This window comes from Trichechus manatus, unplaced genomic scaffold (assembly GCF_000243295.1).
Source record: "Trichechus manatus latirostris isolate Lorelei unplaced genomic scaffold, TriManLat1.0 scaffold00050, whole genome shotgun sequence".
Classification (NCBI taxonomy): Eukaryota; Metazoa; Chordata; class Mammalia; order Sirenia; family Trichechidae; genus Trichechus; species Trichechus manatus.
In genome coordinates this window covers 1,548,779-1,572,653 of record NW_004443986.1, presented here as the reverse complement: position 1 = coordinate 1,572,653, position 23,875 = coordinate 1,548,779, and positions in this window count along the sequence as shown.

Below are 23,875 nucleotides of genomic sequence, written 5' to 3'. Positions count from 1 at the left end.
AGGGGAAGCCTTTTTCTCTCTGTCGGCCTTCTCTTTAGTGTTCCCCCGGACTAGGAGCTTCTCTGCACAGGGACCCCAGTCCAAAGGACGCGCTCTGCTCCCAGCACTGCTTTCTTGATGGTATGAGGTCCCCTTTATTTTCAATTCTTTTGGATATATAACTAGAATGGAATTTCTGGGTCATATAGTTATTCTATCTTTAAATTTTGAACAACCACCAAACTATTTTCCAATGCAACTGCACTGTTTTACATTTCCACCAGCAATGGACTAGCATTTTAATTTCTCCACATCTTTGCCAACATTTAGTATTTCTTTTTTTTTAAATAGTAGCCATTCTAGTGGGTGTGAGGAGTCCCTGAGTGGTGCAAATGATTACGCAGTTGGCTGCTAACCATAAGGTTGGTGGTTCAAGTCTACTCAGAGGCTCCTTGAAAAAAAAGGCCTGGCAATCCACCTTCAGAAAACCAGTCATTGAAAACTCTGTGGATCACTGTTCTATCTGACACACATGGGGTCACCATGAGTCAGAACTGTCTTGACAGCAACTGGCACTGGTAGCTGATGTGAAGTGTCATGTCATTATGGTTTTGATTTGCATTTCCCTAATGAATAATGATGTTGAGCATCATTTAATGTGTTTTATGTCCATTTGTATATGCTTTTTGGAGGAATATCTATTTCAGTACTTTACCTTTTTAAAAATTGAGTTCTTTATCATTTTGTTGTTGACGCATATGAGTTCTTTATATATTCTGGATAATAAAACTTTATCAGATATATGGTTCCCAAATATTTTTTTAACACTCTGTAGACTGTCTTTTCACTTTCTTAATAATATCATTTGATGCATAAGTTTTTAATTTTAATGAAGTTCAATTTATCTACTTTCTTCTGGGAAGGTTTTACGAGCCCTGGTGGTGCAGTAGTTAAGCACTAGGCTGCTAACAGAAAAGTTGGCACTCCAGCTGCTCCATGGGAGAAAGATGTGCCAATATGCTTTCATAAGTTTACAGCTTTAGAAATCTTATGGGCTGTTCTACTCTGTCCTATAAGGTAGTTATATGTTAGAACTGACTAGATGGAAGTCGGTTTGGTTTGCTTTTTAGTAGTAACATGCTCCTTCAGCTTTTGTTTATTTAAGAATGTCTAAATTTCTCTCACATTTATGAAGATCAGTTTTATTGATATAGAATTTTGGGTTGACAGGTTTTACTTTCAGTACTTTAAGTATGTAATCTCATTATCTTCTGGGTTCCATGGTCCTATGAAAAGTTAGTTGTTAATTTTAATGAGGATCCCTTATACATGACAAGCTGCTGTTTTCTTATTGCTTTTAAAATTCTCTCTGTCTTTGTTTTTGAGCATTCAATTGTATTTTTTTTTTAATATATATTTTATTGTACTTCAGGTGAGGCTTACAGAACAAATAGTTTCTCATGAAACAGTAGTACACATATTGTTTTATGAGATTGGTTAACAACCCCACAACATATTAACCCTCTAACTTCTCAACCTTTTTTTTTTTGATGAAGATACACATAGCCAAAGATACACAATTTCAAAAATTTCTACATGCACAGTTCAGTGACATTGACTACACTCTTCCAAGACAATTGTATTTTTTTAATGGAGTTGTTTGAGTTTGTTCTACTTGTAGATCATTGAGCTTCTTAGATATTCAGATTCATGTCTTTCATTAAGTTTGGGAAGATTTTGGTTATTATTTCTGCCTCATTTCTTTCTTTTCACCTCTTGGACTCCCATAACATGTATGTTGGTTCTCTTGATGGTGTCCCAGAGGTTCTTTAGACTCTGTTCATTTTTCATCATTCTTTCTTCTTTCTCCTACTCAGAGTGGATAATTTAAACTGTCCCATCTTTGAGTTTGTTGATCATTTCTTCTGCCTGTTCAAATTAACTGTTGAATCTTTCTGGTAAATTTTTCATTTTCATTATACTTTTCAACTCTAGAATTTCCGTTTGGTTCCTTTTTATAGTTTCTATCTCTTTATTGATATTCTCATTTTGTTCACATATTGTTTTCATGATGTCCTTTAGTTCTTTGACTGTGTTTTCCTTTAGTTCTTTGAACATATTTAAGACGGTTGTTTTAAATGTTTGTGTAGATATTCCACATCTAGGCTTCCTTAGGGATGGTTTCTATCACTGTACTTTTTTCCTTTGAACTGGCCATCTTTCCTATTTCTCTATATGCCTTGTGATTTTTTGTTGAAACTTGACATTTAAGTAATACAGTGTGGTAACTCTGGAAATCAGATTCTCATCTGTTCCCTGTAGTTGTTCTTATTGTTGAAGGCTGTAATAGTCTGTTGATTTAGTTTAACTTTGTCAAACTATTTTTTGCAAAGAGTGTATTCCTTGTCACATGTGGTCGTTGAAGTCTCTGTTCTTTTAACCTGTGTTTAGCTAATATTTTGACAGATTACCTTGGAAGCCCTGGATTTAATAAAAAAAACTAAAACAAAAAACAAAGGAAACCAACAAAATACAACAACAACAAAAACACCTCTCCCTGTCTTTGCTAGATTGGCTGTGTGCTGGGGCCATCCTCTAACACTTAACAAGGTTTACACTGAGCCTAGAGATCAGCCCAAGGTAAAAGCCTGGAGTTTTCTCTATTCTCTTCTGAGCATGTGTTTTGCCTTTAGTATGACATGGCTTTCTAAATTCCCCCATATACGCAGATATTTGCATGTTTGTGTGTGTGTTTTGTTTTTTATTGTGGTGAAAATACACACAAAACATTTGCCAATTCAACAATTTCTACATGTGTAATTCAGTGACATTGATTACATTCTTCATGTTGTGCAACCACTATTGCTATCCTTTTCCAAATTATTCTATGACCATTAACATAAACTCAATGCCCCCTAAGCAAAAATTCCCATTTTCCTCTTCCTTCCCACCCCTCATTATCACTAATAATCTTTAGTTTCTATATATTTGCTTATTTCATATAAGGGGGCTCATAGAATATCTGTCTTTTTGTGACTGACTTATTTCACTCAGCATAATGTTTTATATGTTCATTCATGTTGTGGCATGCATTAGAACTTCATTTCTCTTTGTGGCTGAGTAATATTCCATTATACGTATATACCACATTTTTTTAAAATCTATTCATTTATTGACAGACAATTAGGTTGTTTCCATATTTTGACTATTGTGAAAAGTGCTCCAGTGAACAATGGTATGCAGGTTTCTGTTTGCATTCCTGCTTTTACTTCTTCTGAGTATATACGTAGGATTGGGATTACTGGGTCATATATGTTTGTTCTATGTCCAGCTTTTTGAGAAACTGCAAAACTGTTATCCACAGGAGCCGTACCGTTTTATATTCCCACCAGCAATGGATGAGGGTTCTGGTTTCTCCACAAGCTCACCAACACCTGTTATTTTCTGATTTTCTTCATCATTGCCATTCTAACAGTGGTGAGGTGGTATCTCATTGTGGTATTGATTTGCATTTCCTAATGGCTAATGACCTTGAGCATCTTTTCATGTGCTTGTTGGCCATTTGAATATCCTCCTTGGTGAAATATCTGTTCAGTCCTTTGCCCATTTTTTTATTGAGTTATTTGTCTTCTTGTTAAGATGTACACAGATGATTTTGAATTCTTTCATTTCCAAAATAAATTATTTCCCAGGCTTTTCCTCCCAGACCTTACATGGTCTATGTATGTCTGAATTGTACTCTTTTGCTACTGGTTAATCATTTTGCCTTGAAGTGTTTTCCAGCAAATGCTTGCCGCTTTTCTGCCTGAGTGGGTTCTAAGATATGTGAAACAAATACGAGTGCCTAATGCCAGTCCTTCCGATATCCCCCAGTCAGGTTACAGCGGGCAAACACAATAATTTGTGATTAAGGCCTGTTCTGCTTCCTCTGGAATCAGCACTAGGGCCCTGCACTATAAACTTGAGCTGCTTTCATTAAGACTGTCGCAAAGCAGGAGGGAGTGGGACATGGGAAAACTAAAAATCTCAAAGCTCTCATACCGTTTTTAAGTTGTCTTTATTTAAATTAGCATTTGCTTTGTTGTTGTAACCTTTTACTGTTCTCCATAATTCTGAAAAAAGTTGATTTGACAGTTTATGCTTGTTTTTTGTTGTTTCTGTTGGGGGAGAGAATCTTGGAGCTGCCTACTCTGCAATCTTGTCGATGTCATTCAAGATAATTTTGAATAATAAAATATTACAAAAACAGTGGAAAAGCTTTGTATGCCCTTCCCTAATACTATTTCCCTCTCTTTCTTCTATGAATTCATGCAGGACTGCATTCTGACTTTCAGAAGCTTACATTTTTGCACCGCATTCTCCATTAAAAAAAACAAAAAGTTAAAAAATGTACTACCACTCTGTTGGTATAAATACAAATATAACCCAAGATGAATTCATTGTTGTATATTCAATATTATTTTCCATTTATTCTTCTGATTTTAAAATAAATTAAAATTAAAATGTTTCCATTGACCCCTAATGTTTTGTAAGCCCTTGGCACTGTACCTACTGTGCTTACCGTGTCTTGTCAGTAAGTCAGCTCTGAATTCAGGCTTTATCATTACTATGATTTTGCTTATATATTCATTTATAATGATTCATTCTTAAATTATTATTTGTGGTATTGTTCTTAGATAATATTTTAAGAAGTGCTTGCACAATTTTGCTTGTCATGCTCTGACATTTAAAAAAATTGGTATTTGCCTTTATTTTGTGGATATATCAACATTTGCATTCAGATTGCTATCAATGACACTTTTAATTACAGATGACCATCCCTCCCAACGCAATCACTGAAACAGCGTACAGTAAAATCTGCAAAAGCCAGAATCTGTGTAAGGCAGAAACCTGTCAGAGAAGGAAAACTCAAATAATTTCCACTAACAGAGAGCGATAAAAAAGTGGTAAGACCACACCCTGTCAAAGCTGGAAAACTTGCTACTCCCAGAAAAAGAAGGCAGTACGGTCAAGTTCTGTTTCTCACAGTTTTCACTGTAAATATGGGGGGAAAAAAAAACTCCTTAAGTATACAGTTATCACTTAGAACATAATATTTTCTTATATTATCCTGTGGAAAATTCCTCTCTATGTGCATGTGTATGTGTGTGTGTGAGACAGAGAAAGACAGAAAAAGAGAAGAAATGAGATTTAACTTATTCCTTCATATAACTTGTGATATATAGAAAACTTACACCAAAATACTGGCCTGTTTGGAAATCAGTCCTTGAAAAAATATACATTTTACCATGGAAGAGTGTCTGCTGCTGTTTGGCTTTAGAGATCAATGCCATAATTTGTGTCTTTTTTTTTTTTTTTTTTTTTTTTTTTTTGGATAAGCAATACTACAGAACATCGTCCATACCTTTAAGATTTGCTAATTCCTCCAGGAGTTTTGCCCTTTCTCATACCAGTTGGTGGTAGAAAAATAGTTTTCTTCCTTTTAGCAGATGTGGTAATGCTCTGTTACTATATTAGCAAGAAAAAATTTTGTTTTGTTTTGTTTTTAATATTTTATTGTATTTTAGGTGAAAGTTTACATAGCAAATTAGGCTCCTATTTAACAGTTTTTATACAACTTATTCCATGACATTGGTTACATTTTTCACATGTGACAACATTCTCATTATTTCCATTCTTTTGGTTTGTTTCCATTAATCTAACTTCCTTTCTCCTCCTTAGCTTCTCATAATGTTGACTATTTGATCTCATATGGTTGATTAATTTAAGGGAGCACAGTATTAAAGTCAATCTATTATTTTGTTTTAAGGTGACGGCTGGGAGTGGTTCAGTTCCAAGTTCAAAGGGTATCTTAGGGCAATAGTCTCAGGGGTTCCTCTAGTCTCTATCGGTCAAGTAACTCTGGCCTTTTTTAGGAAGTTGAGTTTCATCTACATTTTCCTCCCATTTTAACTGTGACCTTTTATTGTGTCCCCGGACAGAACGTCAGTAGTGGTTGCTGGGCACTATTTAGCTCTTCTGGTCTCAGGCTTTAATTAATTAATTAATGAAAAATGACTGTGTAAGTTGCTGTTTTAAAGCATTAAACATGCCAATAGCACCGTGATAAGTTAATACTGTTACATAGCTGCTGTACTTGAGAAAAATATGGTTTGACTATGAACATAGCTGAATCTTAGGGTACCAAACTGTCAATCTAGGCTCTGTGTTTGCAGGTAAAATACATTCATCACTTGCTATTGTGAATTCCAGTCCAGTAGACCTATTTTCTAACAACTAAACATATTCAGCATTTCCCTCACTGAGATTTTACCTCTACTCTGAAGTTTCTGACTTTACTTCTTAGGTCTCTTTATGGTCAAATTCTACCCAATTTTCCTAGTCTCAAATCAAGTGCTACAAATTACTCAAAATGTTTCTTGTTCCTTTTCTGTTGCCTCCACCTCACCTTTTCTTCCATTTTCTCTGTCAAAGCAAGAAGTATTTTTTTCTCTTCTGAAATATTACACCTTTGTCAATATTTATTTAGTGGTATTGACCATTTTCTTCCTTGTGTTCTTAACTTCTTTACGTATTCTTTACATGTTTGTATCTATGACATAAGGGGGAAGGATATGCTGAATACTTATGTCTAATCCATAAAACTCTGAGTACGGCATTGTTTTTACTGTTGTTGGGTGCCTTAGAGTTGATTCTGACTCAAAGCACCCCATTAGCCATTAAGAAATGCAAACTTAAAAAATGGATATAAACCCTCACTAGGTCCTAGCTTAGGTGCTAAGGTACAGAGTTGAATAACACTGTGTTTCTCCCCTTAAGATGTCCATAGTCTCACAAATACAGTAAGCCAACAACAACAAAAGGATGCCAAGAACATATCAAGAAGAAAATGAATTTTTACAAATACTCTTATCATTGTTATCATAGAGGTATGAACAAGGAATATGGAAAATAAACTAATACACTCCAGGCAATGCAATTCATAAAACAATGACTGTTCTATTCTATAGCTAGCTGGCTCAAAGTAAATAACACAAGTAGCAGAGACAGGCTTTGAGTTTCAGGTCTATCTAACCTTAAATTAACAGAAGACTGAGGAGAAGAACCTAACAGCTTGAAGTGATGATAAGAGAGTGGTTAGAGATCAGTTGCAAGAGGAGGTAGGTAATACTTGGGCTATGTCTTGACAGAAGTAGAAATAGCAAAGTAGGGAGGGGTGGGGAATAATGAAAAGAGCAGATGTGAGATGTGAACTTCATAGATTTTGGGAAATGAAAATAGTTTAGTGCAAGTGAGACAAAGAATGATGAATTAGAGAGGTAGACAAGAATGAAATGATAAAGGATGTTTTGTGCTAAGACACTTGTATTTCAACCAGATCATGAGGAAGTGTTTTAGACAGAATAATAAAGTTATCTGTATAGTTCTATTAGATTGGAAGTAGATATATCAATTAAGAGACTATAGCTTGAAAAGAGTAAGTGATAATGATAATAGAAAAACAAAAAGACATGAAATAATTGGGAAGTAGAATTGATCAGATTGGGAAGTAGAATTGATCAGAACTATCGAGTGATTAAGGAGCCCTGGTGGCAAAGTGGAGCCCTGATGATGCAGTGGTTAAGTGTTTGGCTGCTAACCCAAAAGGTTGGCAGTTTGAATCCACTAGCTGCTCTTTGGAAACCCTATGGGGCAGTTCTACTCTGTCCTATAGGATCACTATAAGTTGGAATCGATTCGATGGCAATGGGTTATTGAGTGATTGGAATAGTGTGAAGGCAGATTATTAAGAGGGGATAAAGCAGATTTTGTGGGCTAGATGGTAAAATTGAAAAAGTATGTGTTGAAATAATTAAATATCTTAACATATTCCATGTCAAATTGATAAAATTATAGGAGAAATTAATTAGCATATCTTTTGCCTTCATAAAGCTTATTATTCATAGCTAGTCTTTGGGTTTCATGTTTTTAAACATGTTTTTTCAAAAGTGCAGAAGACATGTATTTTTATGACTTCTTTTATACACTTACTCAAATATTCTATATCAAATGTACTTAAAATTTTATTGACTTATCTTGAATTACAGTATTGTCTATAGAAAGAAGTCAAGAAAATATTTTCTTTCACCATTGGATTCAGCACCCCCCTTCCAACAGTAAATATTTAACCAATTAGGAGAGCCTTTCTGTCTATGTGGATAATTCAATATCCGTTATTTATTCTGTATACAATGCTCACTCATGTTTGCCTACTTGCCTGTCAACTGGTTAACTGCATATAATTCTCTTTCCATACCTGTAAATGATTTAATGGAAATATTCCTGGAGTAAATACTTTCATAATTGTTTGAAAAGCTTTCACATTCCCACGCAATAATAATCAAGGTTTCCCAGGGAGGGCGATATACTAGTTAGCTATTTTTCTTTTGCTCATTGGTATGGCTTATTTTCAATTCCTTGGCCAAGTGCAACACTAACTTGTCTGTGATTCACTCTGCAGTAAATCAAGGAAGAGGTGAACTTTTTCTTTCAAACTCTGCATTCTTTGGCAAGCATTCATGAGTCATTAGATGCTGAAAATTTACCACACTGTATGGCTATAGCCCCATTTCTGTTAAGACATTTGGCTTGAAAAAAAGTCCACTTTAAACTGGATTCTATAATGCCAATAACTACAATAGTAAAATGTAGCACCACCTAGGATTTATATACTCTCATCCTTTGGAAGTATTAAAACTATTCTCCGTGTTGACTATTCTACATTTTTTACAGTACTGCATCAGTGTGGTCGGTCTTTGATGGTATATTCCAGGGACTTCATGCCCACACTGTCTTTAACACTGGGATTAGAAATGTTAATAGCAACTCCCTGGTGATAGATCGAACTGGAAGTCTCTTTACATCAGTTCAGCAAGTATTTATTGAACAAATACTCTCTTTTGTGGACTGATTGTGTGTTTGTGTGTGAGAGAGAGAAAGCACTGGGAGCTACGAGGAAGACAGGCCTAGATAATTATAATATAAAATAGTCTGTAAACGCAGTGCTGTACTCAGTTCAAAAAAAGTGCAGTTGAGAAACAAGGAAGGGAAAGGATTATTCCAACTCAAGGATATTGGATATTAGGAAGAATATGGCAATGTGCGATAGCAGAAAACCTCTACTTTTTACTTTTTCATGTCTCAGGACAAATCCCAGCTCAGCTAATTTTGCAATTGTGTTATGGTGGCAAATTAGTTGATCTTCCTGAACCCCAGTATTTTTTTAGTCTGGAAAAGAAATAAAAATGCTGACTTCATGGGTTGCAGTGGAAGGGACTAATACAGAACTAACATATGTAAAGTACCTACACTGATAACCTCTCAATTATTTCTCCTTTTATGTTGTGTTTACTTACAATTATTATGCTTATTATTAGTAAGTGTTATTATTGTTGCATAAGGAGAATGTAATCCATATCTAAAATGGGGAAGACCTTAACAAGGAGATGAAAAAGAGGTGGACACTTAATTCAGGAAAGATGGTTACTGATAACAAGGACATGGAGCTGGGACAATACAAGGCCCCTGTGCCTTCCTCGTGGTGTGCCTAGAAGGAGTTGATAAAATCATAGAGAGTCTAGTTGGAAAAGTCCTATTTTGTTAGATAAGACAAGGTAAATCACCTTCTTTTATATCATTTTACATGTTTCCTAACCGGGAGCTCATAATACAGCCAGATAAACTCTGGGGCTTGTGGGATAATGTGGAAGTTATATAAAAATCTATCTTTGGGGGAAGCAATCCCTCTGTCTCTGGTGGTCCTGCACCATCTTCATGATCATTGATAATCGGATAATGTTCTGTTGTGATCCATAGGGTTTTCATTAGCTAATTTTCAGAAATAGATGGCCAGTACTTTATTTTTAGTCTAGCTTAGTCTGGAAGCTCTGCTTAAACCTATCCACCTTGGGTGACCCTGCTGGTATTTGAAATACTGGTGGCATAGCTTCCAGCATCACAGCAACACAAAAGCCCTCACAGGACAACAAACTGACATATGGATGGTGGTGGCAATTATTACCATATAGCATATTAAATCACACTTATTTACCTTATTTAAGGTCATGTTGCTGCTACTACTGTTGTTGGCTGCCTTCACGTTGATTCTGACTCATAGCAACCACATGTGACAGAGCAGAACTGCCCCCATAGGGTTTTCTTAGCTGTAATCCTTAAGGAAGCTGATCGCTAGGTCTTTGTCCCACAGAACTGCAAGATGGGTTCAAACTGCCAACCTTTTGGTTAGCAGCTGAGTGCTTAACCATTTGCACCACCAGAGCTCCTTATTTAATGTCTATTTCTCCTAAATAACAGTGCTTGGCACATAGTAAATATTTGTTGACTGAATAAATGAATAATTATATTTATTTTCTTTTGGTCAATTTTTTGGCCCATTTATCTTTTAAGCAATATATGTTTTCTTAATATAAATGAAGTCTATATATAACAAATATGCAAATATACATGAGGCACGCTCACAAAAGCCGCCATGCCAATCCTCTTCACATGTTGCTTTAAAAAAACTAGCATAGTACTCTTAAGAAGCTTACGAAAATATCTCGCTGGGGAGCGGGGATGCGGCTGGCAAACAAGTCACAGAAGTTGTGCATTATTTGCGTAAAAATACAGTACAAATCCTTTCTTCTATATTCTGAAAATATTTCCCCAGTTTGTTGTTTGGCAATTAATTTTATATGTGCTCTTTTATTAATATGTGTTTTAACTTTTTCAAAATCGGTTCGTATTTTCTTTTGCAATTGCAATTATTACTGTAGTTTAGAATATTGGGAAATTCTCCTTTTTTAGGTATTTTTTAAAATATTAGATTTTAGTTTTTGTGATTTCTTCCATTATTTTATATTTTGTATTTGTTTTATACCTGGGTGTATCAAGTAAATGTTACCTGAAGTCAAGGCTAGGTCTTATTCCTCTTTGAATGCTGAGCTTCTAGCACAAAATCGGGCTCACAAAATAAAAAAGTGATTATTTGTTGAAAGAAGTCTTAAATAAAGTAAACTTATATTAAAAAGGAGGAACAAAATCTGTTTTCAGAGGCTGGAGTATCAGATACTGATGGAAATTTTAACATATGAATTCTTCTCTACCTTTCCTTTCCTTATGTCTTTATGGGCTTTTCTCATTCTCCCAAAGCAACAAAATTTCCCAAGCAAGCGCAGGAAGAATCTCTGCAACACTGTAAAATGCATAGGATGGTGCATTCCTCTCAATTTAAAATATTAAAAATTGAACTCAAAACCGTGTTCACAATATCTACCCTTGCTCTTATATTTCTCATTAGTGTTAATGCTTACCTATTCAGCCAGTTTCTCCAGCAGGAAACTTCAGGAGTCAAACTTGAAGTCTCCTTCTCTCAACACCCGTATTTAATCATCCATTAAACCCAATAGAGTCAATAATTTAATTGGTTCTCAACTGTGGCTGCGAATTAGAATAAATACTGATGCCTTGGTTCTACCCTCCTAGAGATTCTGCTTTAATTGGTCTAGGGTACCGTCAAGGCATCACATTTTTACAACTCCCTAAGTGATTCAGATTTCCAGCCAAGATAAAGAACCACTGATCTATATGCTCTAGGTTAAACCCTCATGATCTCTTGCACAGCATTTTGCAGTATCCTTCTCATTTGGATCCTAGATCCCGACCTCCAGCCCACTCCACAGTATCACTCTTCCTAAAATCTTTGATTTCTCGTTGCTGTGGGATATGGTCCAAATTCACCTGAAAGACATTTAGGACGTTTCACTCATCACCTTACTTGAGTTTGCCTTCTAATCTCAGCATCTGGTGATGTTCAGGCTTCTCACACTTCGCTCACAACAATCTACACATGACAGATTGTTTATACCTGTTCACTTTTCCTGTGTTCCCTCCACCTCCTCCTACTCCCTCATCACCATGCCCTACAAATGTCATTCTGTTTTTTCTCCATACTTGCAAATTTGAAATAGTAATATATCTGAGAAAAGGTATGCATTGCATAAATACTCATAGTTCAGGAATACATAATCTGTTATAGATTTATACAGTTTCCTTTTGCATGTCATGAATAAAAGTTGTCGAAGACAGCATTTGTTTTGTCTGTTTATATTTATGTGTGTGTAAGTTTATATTTATGTAGACATTTGAACATACACTGGGTTTAACCACCCCAAAACCAAACCCATTGTCATCAAGTAAATTCCAAGTCATAGAGATTCAATAGGACAGAGGAGAACTGCCCTATAGAGTTTCCAAGGCTGTTAATCTTTACAGAAGCAGACTGTCACATCTTTCTCCCAGTTTAACCAAAAATATGTTAATTTTTAAAAGATAAATTAAAAATTGACACACTATAAGAAATATAATGCACACCATCTGAAGACTTTAAACAAGTTTGTAAACATCATCTGACTTGAACATATTGTGATATTCTTAGTACCAGAGGAATTACTGCAACCCACACAATTTGTAAAGCTTGGATTTTGTTGCAGGTAAGAATAAATGAAGTCCACTGTCAATAAAAGAAGGCTAAATTAGATTGAGCAGATTTCCATTATCTGTCCCAATACATGCTTTCCAAACTTTTTTATTATTTTTTTTTTTTCTTAGTAAGAATGCCTGGAAAAAATAAGTTAAAATTATCTGGACTACTCACTCAGAGATTCCAAATCAGTAGGTCTGGTGTGAGGCCTCAAATCCTCTGTTTCTAACCTTCAGATGATTCTTTTTATCATCAGGACAGTTTGAGAAATACTGACATATATAACAGATAAAATACTTGTTTTGATTTCCTTTGAAGGGTTTAGTAAAATGGAATGTAGGTATATGTCACCAAGAAATTCACCTCATCCATATGTAAAATTGTGATACAAATCAGAAAACTGCCTGCTGGCTCTATTCCTCCCTGTCACCACATAAAAGCCCAGTCTCTACTCCTTATGTTCAGGTCAGACATCACTTAAACCAATAGAGAGCACACAAGAACCGTTGAACTCCAGTCTTGCAAGAAGATAATAAAGAGTGCAATCGATTTTCCTCTTAGGCTTTAAATAGTCCTAAAGAAAGAAAATTTTCTTAAATTTATTTAACCCAGCAGTTCCCTAACTTACTGTATCTTGGAAACTTCTTCTGTGCTCCCCCACACTCAGGGCCTATTAATGTTCTATGAGAACAATGCTTTAAGAAACATATTTTGAAAAATGCTGAAATAAATAATACATGTAGACAGAAGGATAGTCATGTGGATCTCTACCAAAGTGATACCCACTTATCAACGTTTTACTAGAGTGGATTTAGTTATTTTTAGCATAATTCACTTTCTCTGTTTTAACAGATAAATTAATTGAAGCACTGAAAAAAATTAGTTTTTAAGACCAAGATTCAGTACTTATCTTTATTTCAGTTACTCTGTAGGCACATTTTATTTCCCAAGGAAATCAGTGGAAACTAGTACCAAATTTTCTATAAACTCATGAAATAGATATTTTTGAAGAAATGTTATAGACTCAACAGATTTTGTAAGTAGAACACTTAAATTTCTTTTTCAGAGACTTTGTACTCTTGGTGACCTCCAAAGCATATATTACCAAAGTAATGACTAAACCAAAGTTATTGGAGTACAACTGTGTACTTATTAGTAATATTGAGGATTTTTTTGTCTACAAACATATTTGACTAAATATTGTCCTTAAAAATGTGCTTACTGTTTTGAAAAATAAACAAACTTAGAATCTTAACTGTAGAGACAGCTTTACATGTTTAACTTTGACAGTAAATAGCAATTCATCATTTAGTTCTACAAAGCAATATAATTAATTTTATAAGTAATTATATTACATGGAACTGGCTTAAAGGTGAAAAAAGTCTATAATCTACACTTTCTGGTACTATGCAAAAGAGAACAAGGAAGGTTTTAGTGATTTTAATTCAGAATTCAAGTAAATTCCTTTGTGTATGGAGATAACAGTATTAAAAGGTTTAGTTTTTGTAAATGAGAAGGAAGAAGCAGCTCTTCCATGACTGCTGTGATTCAACAACTGTAGGGAAAAAAAGTGTAAGGAATGAGTAAAAAAGTGTTTCAAACTGAGCCAAAAGTGTCAGGTAATACAGCAACAACACACTTAGCAGATTTCTGACTACCAGAGTTTTGGATCAATTCCCAGCTTTAGAAGTTGGATGAAACTGGTCTGATGTTTGCCAAGACTGATGGAGGCTCTAAAAAAGTTTAAAACAAAACAAAACAAAACTCAGTCTATAAAGATGGAATTGTTTTTTCTTCTCCATGCATAGTTTTTCACCCCAAGATGTTTTAATTCATAAAATATATTAATATAGAATATTTAAGAACTTACTTTGAAGGCAAGCAAAAATGGTAATAAAAACTGAAATAAAAAACAAAACTGCACATCAGAATCTTTATGAAAACATAAGAAAATTGCAGATATATAAAGTTGAAGTGAAGATAAACCAAAAAAAAACTCTCATTGCCGTCGACTCAATTCCAACTCATACTGAAGTGAAGACAAGTTTCCTACTTCCCTTTCATACCTAAATTCTCTAGAAAGCAAATATGTATACAGATTGATCTGGGAGCAAAGAACTCTGCCTTTATTAATGTATAGAATTGCTCATTTATCCTTTCTTACTTAAGGGAAATAAAAAAGAAATGATACATTTCATAGTTTTCATGGAGATTCATTGTATCAGAAGCTACTACCTGATATATTTCATGATAAGAAATAAAAGCATTCAAATAATTCCGAGGCAAAATATTAACTTGACTGAGCAGAATTCTTTCTTATATTTGTGTATTTTAAGTTTTAAAATTAGGAAAACATAATCCAAAATGTAGAAAGGACTATGTTTAAAAACTTGTACTTATTTCTATATCATAAAAATTAAGAATTTAATTAAAAAATATTTTTTAAATTATTTTCATATTTGGAAAAACCCTAAAAAGACTTTGGACTTTATGTTGGAGACCATATGGATTGAGGTGGAGGCAGAGATAATAGTGAGATTGCATGTTGATGTGTTGTGAGATTGTTAACCATTGTCATAGAGCAAAATTTGTAGTAACTGTTAAATGGGAGACTATTTTGTCCTGTAAGCCTTCATCTTAAGTGAGAATAACAGCACAATTAGAAGAGCGTAGTCAATGTCACTTAAGTGTGTATGTAAAAAAAATTTTTGAAATGGCGTATCTTTGGCTATGTGTATTTTCACAAAAAAAAAAAAGTTGAGAATTTAGAGGGTTAAAATGTTGTGGGGTTGTTAACCAATGTCATACAACAGCATGTGTGTTACTGTTACATGAGAAACTATCTGTTCTGCAAGCCTTCACCTGAAATACAATAAAATATTTAAAAAAAAAAAAAATAGTGAGATTGCAGGAAGTTCGATTTTGAAAGAAATGATCTTGAGAGGGAATGAGAAGGAAGGATAATTTTTTTTTTTAAATATTAATTCCTCAAAGAAATTTCAAATATAGTCTGGTTCCAATTCCTGATTATACATTTAAGGTGACTGGGACTTCATGATATTACAGTAATTTCGTTTTCTTGTCATTACATTAACAAGAATAGACCCTAAAAAGGGAAACTAGGAGAACTCCTGCTGTTGATCACAGATCCAGTAATGAAAATACCTATTGGTATGATCATATCAATTTTTCTAAGACGAAAGCTTTCTTTATTGTTATGCAACCTATGTATGGAATGGAGTCCATAGGTGGTAAAAACTGTTAATGTGCTCGGCTGCTAACTGGAAGATTGGAGGTTCGAGTCCACCCAGAAGCAACTGTGAAGAAAGGCCTTGGTGATCTACCTCTAAAACATCAGCCGTTGAAAACCCTATGGAGCACAGTTCTGCTCTTACACAAATGGGGTCGCCATAAGTCAGAATCAACTCCATGCCAACTGGCTTTTATGTATGGACTAGTCCAATAAATGTTTGGTTGTGGCTTTGAGATGGATAGTATAGACATGTATTTTGAGGAAATTTTAATAAATTGATTCTATTTTAGTGCATAAGGAGCCCTGGTGATGCAATGGTTAAGTGCACAGCTGCTAACTGAAAGGTTGGCAGTTCAGACCCTCCCAGTGGCTCCGTGGGAGGAAGACCTGGTGATCTGCTTCCATAAAGATTACAGCCAAGAAAACCCTATGTAGAAGTTCTACACTGTAACATGGGGTCACTATGAGTCAGAATCAATTCAATAGCACCCAACAAAAACTACAGTTTTGGTACATATCATTGACTCTGGCATTTTTCTCAGATTTGTTAAAAATTACTTGGTTATATTCTTTAGTATGTAAATATTTATAACGCCTTAGAAAATTCTACTAGCATTTTTGGAGAGTAGGGTATGCCCTTCCTGTTTGATACAAGTTTTTGTCTTCAGTTTGTGTAATCACTGCTCTCAAATGCTGTCACATTCTGTTTTGTAGGGTTTTTGCATCCAGTTTTATATTTTCCAACACTTTTTTTTTTAACAATATAGTGTACTTTATTTGAAAGTTTACAAAGCAAATTAGTTTCCTATTCAATAATTCATACACAAATTGTTCCATGACATTTGTTGCAATCTCAGCAATGTGTCAGCACTCTCATTTCCACTCTGGGTTCCCCATTTACATTCATCTGGTTTCTCTGCCCTTTCTTGCCTTCTCATCTTTGCTTTTGGGCAAATGTTGCCTTTTTGGTATCGTATGGTTGATAGTTCTATGGAGCACATTCCTCATTGTCTTAGGCTGGGTTCTCTAGAGAAGCAAAACCGTAAAGTGTATAAATAAATATACAGAGAGATTTATATCAAGGAAACAGCTCATGCAACGGTAGAGGCCATAATGTCCCAAGTCCGTGGATCAGGGTAGAGGTCTCTCCCAATTCACACAGCCGCGGAAGCTGGAGAGCCCAAGCTTTGCAGGCTGAAGAGCAGGGCTCCCTCTCACAGGCTGTGAAGGTTGCGGAATTCCAAGATCAGCAGGCAAGACCACAAGGTTTCTCCTGATTCACGTAGCTGCAGGGGATGGTGTACCCAAGATCAGCAGGTCAGAGAGCAGGTCTCCGCTCACAGGCTGTGAAGATTGACAAATCCCAAGTTCAGCAGATAAGCTGACAACTCAAGTCCCAAGAACCAGAGGTGAGACGACAGGAGGCAGCCGCAGGATCCCAAGTGAGCAAAAAGCCAGAACGTCTGCTTATATTCAGATGTAGGCCACACCCCCAAGGAAACTCCCTTTCATCTGATTGGCTACTCACAGCATAATTCAATCATGGAAGTGATCACATATAAACACTGAGAATCATGGGCCAGCCAAGATGACACGTAATCTCAACCATCACACTCATGGATGTTATTGTTAATTTTATCCCTTTCTAACTGGGACTTTCTATGTGTTCCTGGTCAGAGCGGTCAGTAGTCGTAGCTGTACACCATCTAGTTCTTCTGGTCTCAGGCTAGAGGAAGCTGTGGTTCATATTGGCCATTAGTCCTTTGGACTAATTGCTTCCTTAAGTCTTTGGTTTTCTTTACTCTCCTTTGCTCCAGACAGGGAGAAACCAATAATTGTATCTTAGGTGACTGCTTGCAAGCTCTTAAGACCCCAGATGCTACTCACCAAACCAGGATGTAGAACATTATCTTTATGACCTATGTTATGCCAATTGATGTAGATGTCCTCTGAAACTATGGTGCTTAGCCTTGAAGACTGGTAACTCAGTCATGCAAAATGTTTGCTTATATCTAAGAAGTTTCCCTAACTGTGTCCCCTATGTGCTCTGCTATACATATGAATATACATGCAGCACCCTCAAATATGTTTGTAGAAATACTCACAACTATACCTATAGATGTATGCAGGCATACTCCTGTACAACCTCCTACACTTGTTTAGCATCATATCTACCTGTGTCTCCACTCACAAATTATAGTTTATTATTACTGTTGTTGCAGAATTGTGTATGTTATAGTATTTACTGCAGTTGCCCTTTATTCTTGTGTATCTGTCAGTGTCTTCCCTTGCCTTGGTTATGTTGTGCTAACTTCTCCCATATTGTGTATTGCTATTACCGTCATCAGAATTAACACGTCTACTATCTAGTTAGTGATTCTCCCTCCTTGCCCCTCCCGTCCCTGGTAACCATCAAAAAATGTTTCTTTCTGTGTGTAAGCCTATTCTTGACTTTTTATGATAGTGGTCTAATACAGTATTTGTCCTTTTATGATTGACTTATTTCACTCAGCAGCATAATGTCCTCCAGATTTATTTATGTGTGAGATGTTTTGCAAATTCATCATTCTTTATCATTGTGTAGTACTCCATTGAATATACCACAATTTGTTTATGCGTACATCTGTTGATGGACACTTAGATTGTTTCCATCTTATTGCTATTGTGAATGATGCTACAATGAACATGTGTGTGTGTATGTGTATTTGCGTCACAGTTCTTATTTCTCTAGGACATATACCGAGGAGTGGGCTTGCTGGATTATATGGTATTTCTATTCTAGCTTTTTAAGGAAGGTCCATACCTTTTTCCATAGTGGTTGTACCATTTTACAATCCCATCAACAGGATATAAGAGTTCTAATCTCCCCACAACCTCTCCAGCATTTATTGTTTTTTTGTTTTTATGATCAGTGCCATTATTACCAGGGTAAGATGGTATCTCATTGTAGTTTTGATTTGCATCTCTCTAATGGCTCATGATCGAGAGCATCTCTTCATATGTTTGTTAGCCACCTGAATGTCTTCTTTGGTGAAGTGTCTGTTCATGTTCTTTGCCCATTTTTTAATTGGACAGTTTGTCTTTTTTATTGCTGAAGTGTTGAAGTTTTCTATAAATATTAGAGATTAGACCTTTGTCAGATATATCATTGCCAAACATTTTTTCCCAGTCTGTAGATTCTCTTTTCACTCTTTTGATAAGCTAAGTATTTATTTTTTAGGAAGTCCCAGTTATCTAGTTTATCTTCTACTGTCTGTGTATTATTAGATATGTTTGATAGTCTATTTATGCCATACCTTATGGTTCCTAGCTTTGTCCTTAGGTTTTTTTTTCCATAAACTTTTAGTTTTAGGTTTTACATTTAAGTCTTTGGTCCACTTTGAGTTAGTTTTTGTGTATGGTGTGAGGTATGGATCCTGTTTCTTTCTTCTGCAAATGGATATCCAGTTTTGCCAGCAGCATTTGTTAAAGAGACTATCTCTTCCCCTATTTAATGGATTTCAACCCTTTGTTGAAGATCAGCTGTCCATAGCTGAATGGATTTACTTCTGGTTCTCAATTCTTGTCCATTGGTCTATGTCTCTGTCATTGTACCAGTACCAGGCAGTTTTGATTACCGTGGCTGTTTAGCAGGTCCTAGGATAGGAAAGTGAAAAGTCTCCTACATTATTCTTCTTCTTCAGTAATGCTTTAGCTCTCTGGGACCTCTTTCCTTTCCATATAAAGCTGGAGATTAGTTTTTCCATTTTGTTAAAGAATTTTGTTGAAATTTGGATCAGGATTGAATTACATCTATAGATTGCTTTGGGTAGTATTTACACTTTCTCAGTGTTAAATCTTCGTATTCATGAGCAACCTTGCTTGCTGAAAGTGAAGAGGACTTGAAGCACTTATTGATGAAGATCAAATACTATAGCTTTAAGTAAGGATTGTACCTCAACATAAAAAAACAAAAATCCTCACAACTGGACCACTAAGCAACATCATGATAAACAGAAAATATTGAAGTTTTCAAGGATTTCATTTTATTTGGATCCATAATCAACCCCCATGAAGTAGCACTCCAGAAATCAAATGATGTGTTGCATTGGTTAAATCTGCTGCAAAAGACCTCTTTAAAGTGTTAGAAAGCAAAGATGTCACTTCGAGGACTAAGGTGCGCCTGACCCAAGCCATACTATTTTCAATCACCCGTATGTATTCACTTTCCACGTATTTGAGATTTTCCCCTTGTTCTTCCTGTTATTGATTTCTACTTTTGTATCACTGTGATCAGAGAAGATATTTTTGAATTTACTGAGGCTGCTTTGTGGCCTAAAATATGGTCTATTCTGAAGAATGATCCATCTGCACTGGAGAAGAATGTGTACTGTGCTGCCATTGGGTGGAGTGTTCTTGAGGTCAAGTTGGTTGATTGTGTTATTTATATCTGCTGTATCTTTGTTTAGATTCTAGTTGTTCTGTCCTTCATCAAAGTGGTATGTTAAAGTCTCCTACTATTACTGTGAAACTGTATGTTTCTCTTTTCAGTGCTGTTGAGTTTGTTTTATGTATTTTGGAGCTGTGTCATTGGATGCATAAATATTTATTATGGTTATCTCCTTTTGGTAGATTGACTCTTTTTAATCATTAGATAGTGCTCTTTTTTGTCTCTTTTGATGGATTTTGACTTAAAGTCTATTTTATCAGAGATTAGTATTGCCACTCCTTCTCTTTCTTGGTTACTATTTGTTTGATATATTTTTTTCTTTCCTTTGTTTTTTAGCCTGTTTATGTCTTTGTGTCTAAGGTGTGACTCCTGTAGGCAATATATTAATGGGTCATTTTTTTTGTCCATTCTGCCACTCTCTCTCTCGACTGGTTCATTTAAACCATTTATATTCAGTGTGATTATCAATAGGTATGAATTTATCACTGTCTTTTTGTTATGCCTTTTTTTTTTTGTGAGGTTGACATTTTCTTTGTTCTGCTTAATTTTCTCTGCTGGGTTCTTTTTGTTTATGCATTTTCTTTTAATTTCCCTTGTGGTTGTTGATTTTGTGTTTACTGAGTCTTTATGATTTTCTTCTTTATTTTGGTGAGTAGGTTTATTAATTTTCTGTGTGGTCACTCTGAAATTTACCTTTATCTTCTTAAGTTTAAAACAATCTGTTATTTCTTGATATCACCTTGATTTCCTCTCCATATGGAAGTTCTATAACTACACCATTTATTCCCCCTTTCGGTTTTGAAGTTGTTGTCATTTATAAATTGAAGTCTCTGGTTCCCTCTTTTCAGTTTTGTGGTTTTATTTTACTTTTGAGAATTCTTTATCTGAGTTGATATCTGTGTCTTAACCTCAGGTTGTTGCCTGATGCTGTTGGCTCTCTGTCCGAATGACTTCCTTTATTATTTCTTGTAAGGTTGGTCTGGTTTTCACAAATACCTTTAATTTTCTTTGTCTTGGAATGTCCTAGTTTCACCGTCATATTTGAGAGATAATTTTGCTGGATATATGATTCTTGGTGGACAATTCTTTTCTTTCAGGGTTTTATATATGCCATCCCAAAGCCTTCTTGCCTTCATGGTTTCTGCCAAGAAATCAGAGCTTAGTCTTTTGGTTCCCCTTTGTAGGTGATATTTTGTTTTTCTCGAGCGGCTCTCAGAACTTTTTCTTTGTCTTTAGTTTTGGAAAGTTTGATTATGATATGTCTTGGTGATTCTTCTGGGATCTATTCTGTGTGGGCTTCATTGAGCTTCTTGGATGGAAACCTTCTTGTCTTTCTGAAACAAAGTAAGCAGCTTTGGTGGAATAATTTAATCCAAGAGGCCAAGGAAAGTATCCTTTTCATTTTCTTAAGGACTCTTAAAGTACTCTTTAGTAATTTTAATTAAAAGTACCAATAAGTGATAGTTTTAGCAAAAGAAAAGGAAGTTATTGTCAAGTATGTCAATGTTTTAGACAGCAGACTGCCTTTTCCTTGAAATTTCCAAAATTGGCTGGTTAGTCTAATTTGAGGTTATTGATTATAATGGACCCTTTCTTTTGTTTCTCTAGATATGATGCCATCTGTATCTCTTAAGAGAAACTAGTCGGATACATAGGATTTCCAAATTTTTTTCAAGGCCGTTAGTCATAGATCAGGCAAATTATATGAAAAAAAGAGTATAGAAAGCATTTTATTTGTAACATATATTTTAGTGAGGAGAATGAATTCATAAAAATTTATACAGGAAAGCTCCCTACATTCAAAAAGTTTGTATGTCTCTCTTTTAGGCTTCTCTAGCTGTGAGATTCTGGGAAAGAATCTGGAAGTAACAATCACTCAGATAAGGACAAATACAAATAAAAGCAGCAATAAGCCACATGGATAAAGAAATCAATCATTGTCTAGAGGGAAAAGCCTTTATTTAGAAAATTTAATATGAAAGAGCTACAATGGAGGAGAAAATAAATTTTAAAAAGTCTACAATAATTTTCCCTTTATAATCAATTAAAATTACTTTTTAAATGGGGATAAAAATAGCGATCAATATTCATTGAATATTCGAGAATTCAATATCTATTTGAAAATCTGCCTTAATGTATTCAATACCAATTAACACTACAGAAAAGTCTTATTGATGCATTAGTTCAAGGTGCACTTACTTTTTCCAAATGAAATTTAAAGTATTTTTGGCTTGGATTATCAAGTTCATTGATTTTATTTCAGACACTTTGAGATAAAATGTGTGCCAATTATTTCACTATGAAGAAATTATGTTTATGACACTTTTGACTGAGTAATGATGTGTCACTATAAAAATAAAAGATAAATTTTGAGCTTTCCTAAAATTTTAATTTGAAAATTGATAATTATCAAAATTTTATGAGGGTATGTTTTTTGTTGGATAATTACTTTAGAAGCATACACTTAATGACTACAAGCCTAAAATATTTTTTACTTTCTTCTTTTTTCTAATATTTTAAACTTCCATTTCATTTTTTTAAACCTCTAATTCTCTGTTTCATACCCCATTTCTTTTCTTCAAGGAAATTACCTGGATGTCAGTGTGTCATTTTATGATCTGAGCAAAACTTTTTGTGTTTGTAATGTCATGCTTACCATAGAAAACTGCAGAGATTTCCAGAAAGTATTCAAGTTCTATCTGTTATGATCTCATTAGGTAGCTAAATATACACAGGTAAACATAGGAATTTTGTAACATACTAGAAATAAAACCTCAGTGGAATTGGTCATTTTAAATGCATGTTTAATGTTAATAATATTTAGAGATTAAGTTGTAGGGTAACTTAAAAACTTGGAGCAAAGCTAGAAGAGATGAAGAATTAAAATATACCACCTTCCCATTTCAGAAAACAAACATATAGTGAATCAACAGATAGTATCATGTAAATGATTTGATCATCTAAAAATTAAAAGAAAAAAAGAGAAATAAACACTAATGAAAAATGGCATGCAGAGCCTCTAAACCCTCGCCCCAAAGTTATCTTTGATTTCACATAACTTTATTCACTTCAAAATTTCATTTCCGATTGTATGCGTCAGAATTAAGTCATATAAAGTAGAAACATACTGGTTTATAACTAAGGCTAATACTTTTCCTTTTAGAAAAATGATTACCTGAAATAGCACCTTGAGACTAGGGACTGATATGGGTAGTGTAAGTTAAACTTTCATGAGATGACAGTTTAGTTAGGAGTGTTATAAATTTAATGAAGAATAGACAGTCATATGCTTTTAATTTATTATTCTAAGTTTTCATATTATGCTAAACAAATCATTTAAAATACAGTTTTGGTTAACTACAAAGAAAGCCTCCATAAAATAAATCTGTTTGGGATATGTGATTGGGTGTGGCACTAAACAGCAGCTTAGTGTTTTAGCATAAATTGTTAATGGGTGGTAATGTCCACTGCCCACGCCAGTTATACAAGAAGTTTTGAAAAGTAGTATGAACACATATGATTTCACTTTACTTTAGATGGAGCAGTCATTGAAACCTTTCTTCCCTGTTTTCTCCCCCTTAAGATTTTAATTGTCTTTAATATTAATATAATCATTTTAACAGATAGTGTTTGAAAGTAAATGATGTTTATAAGTAAAATGTAACATCCTTTGGAACAATTATTCTTGCTGCCT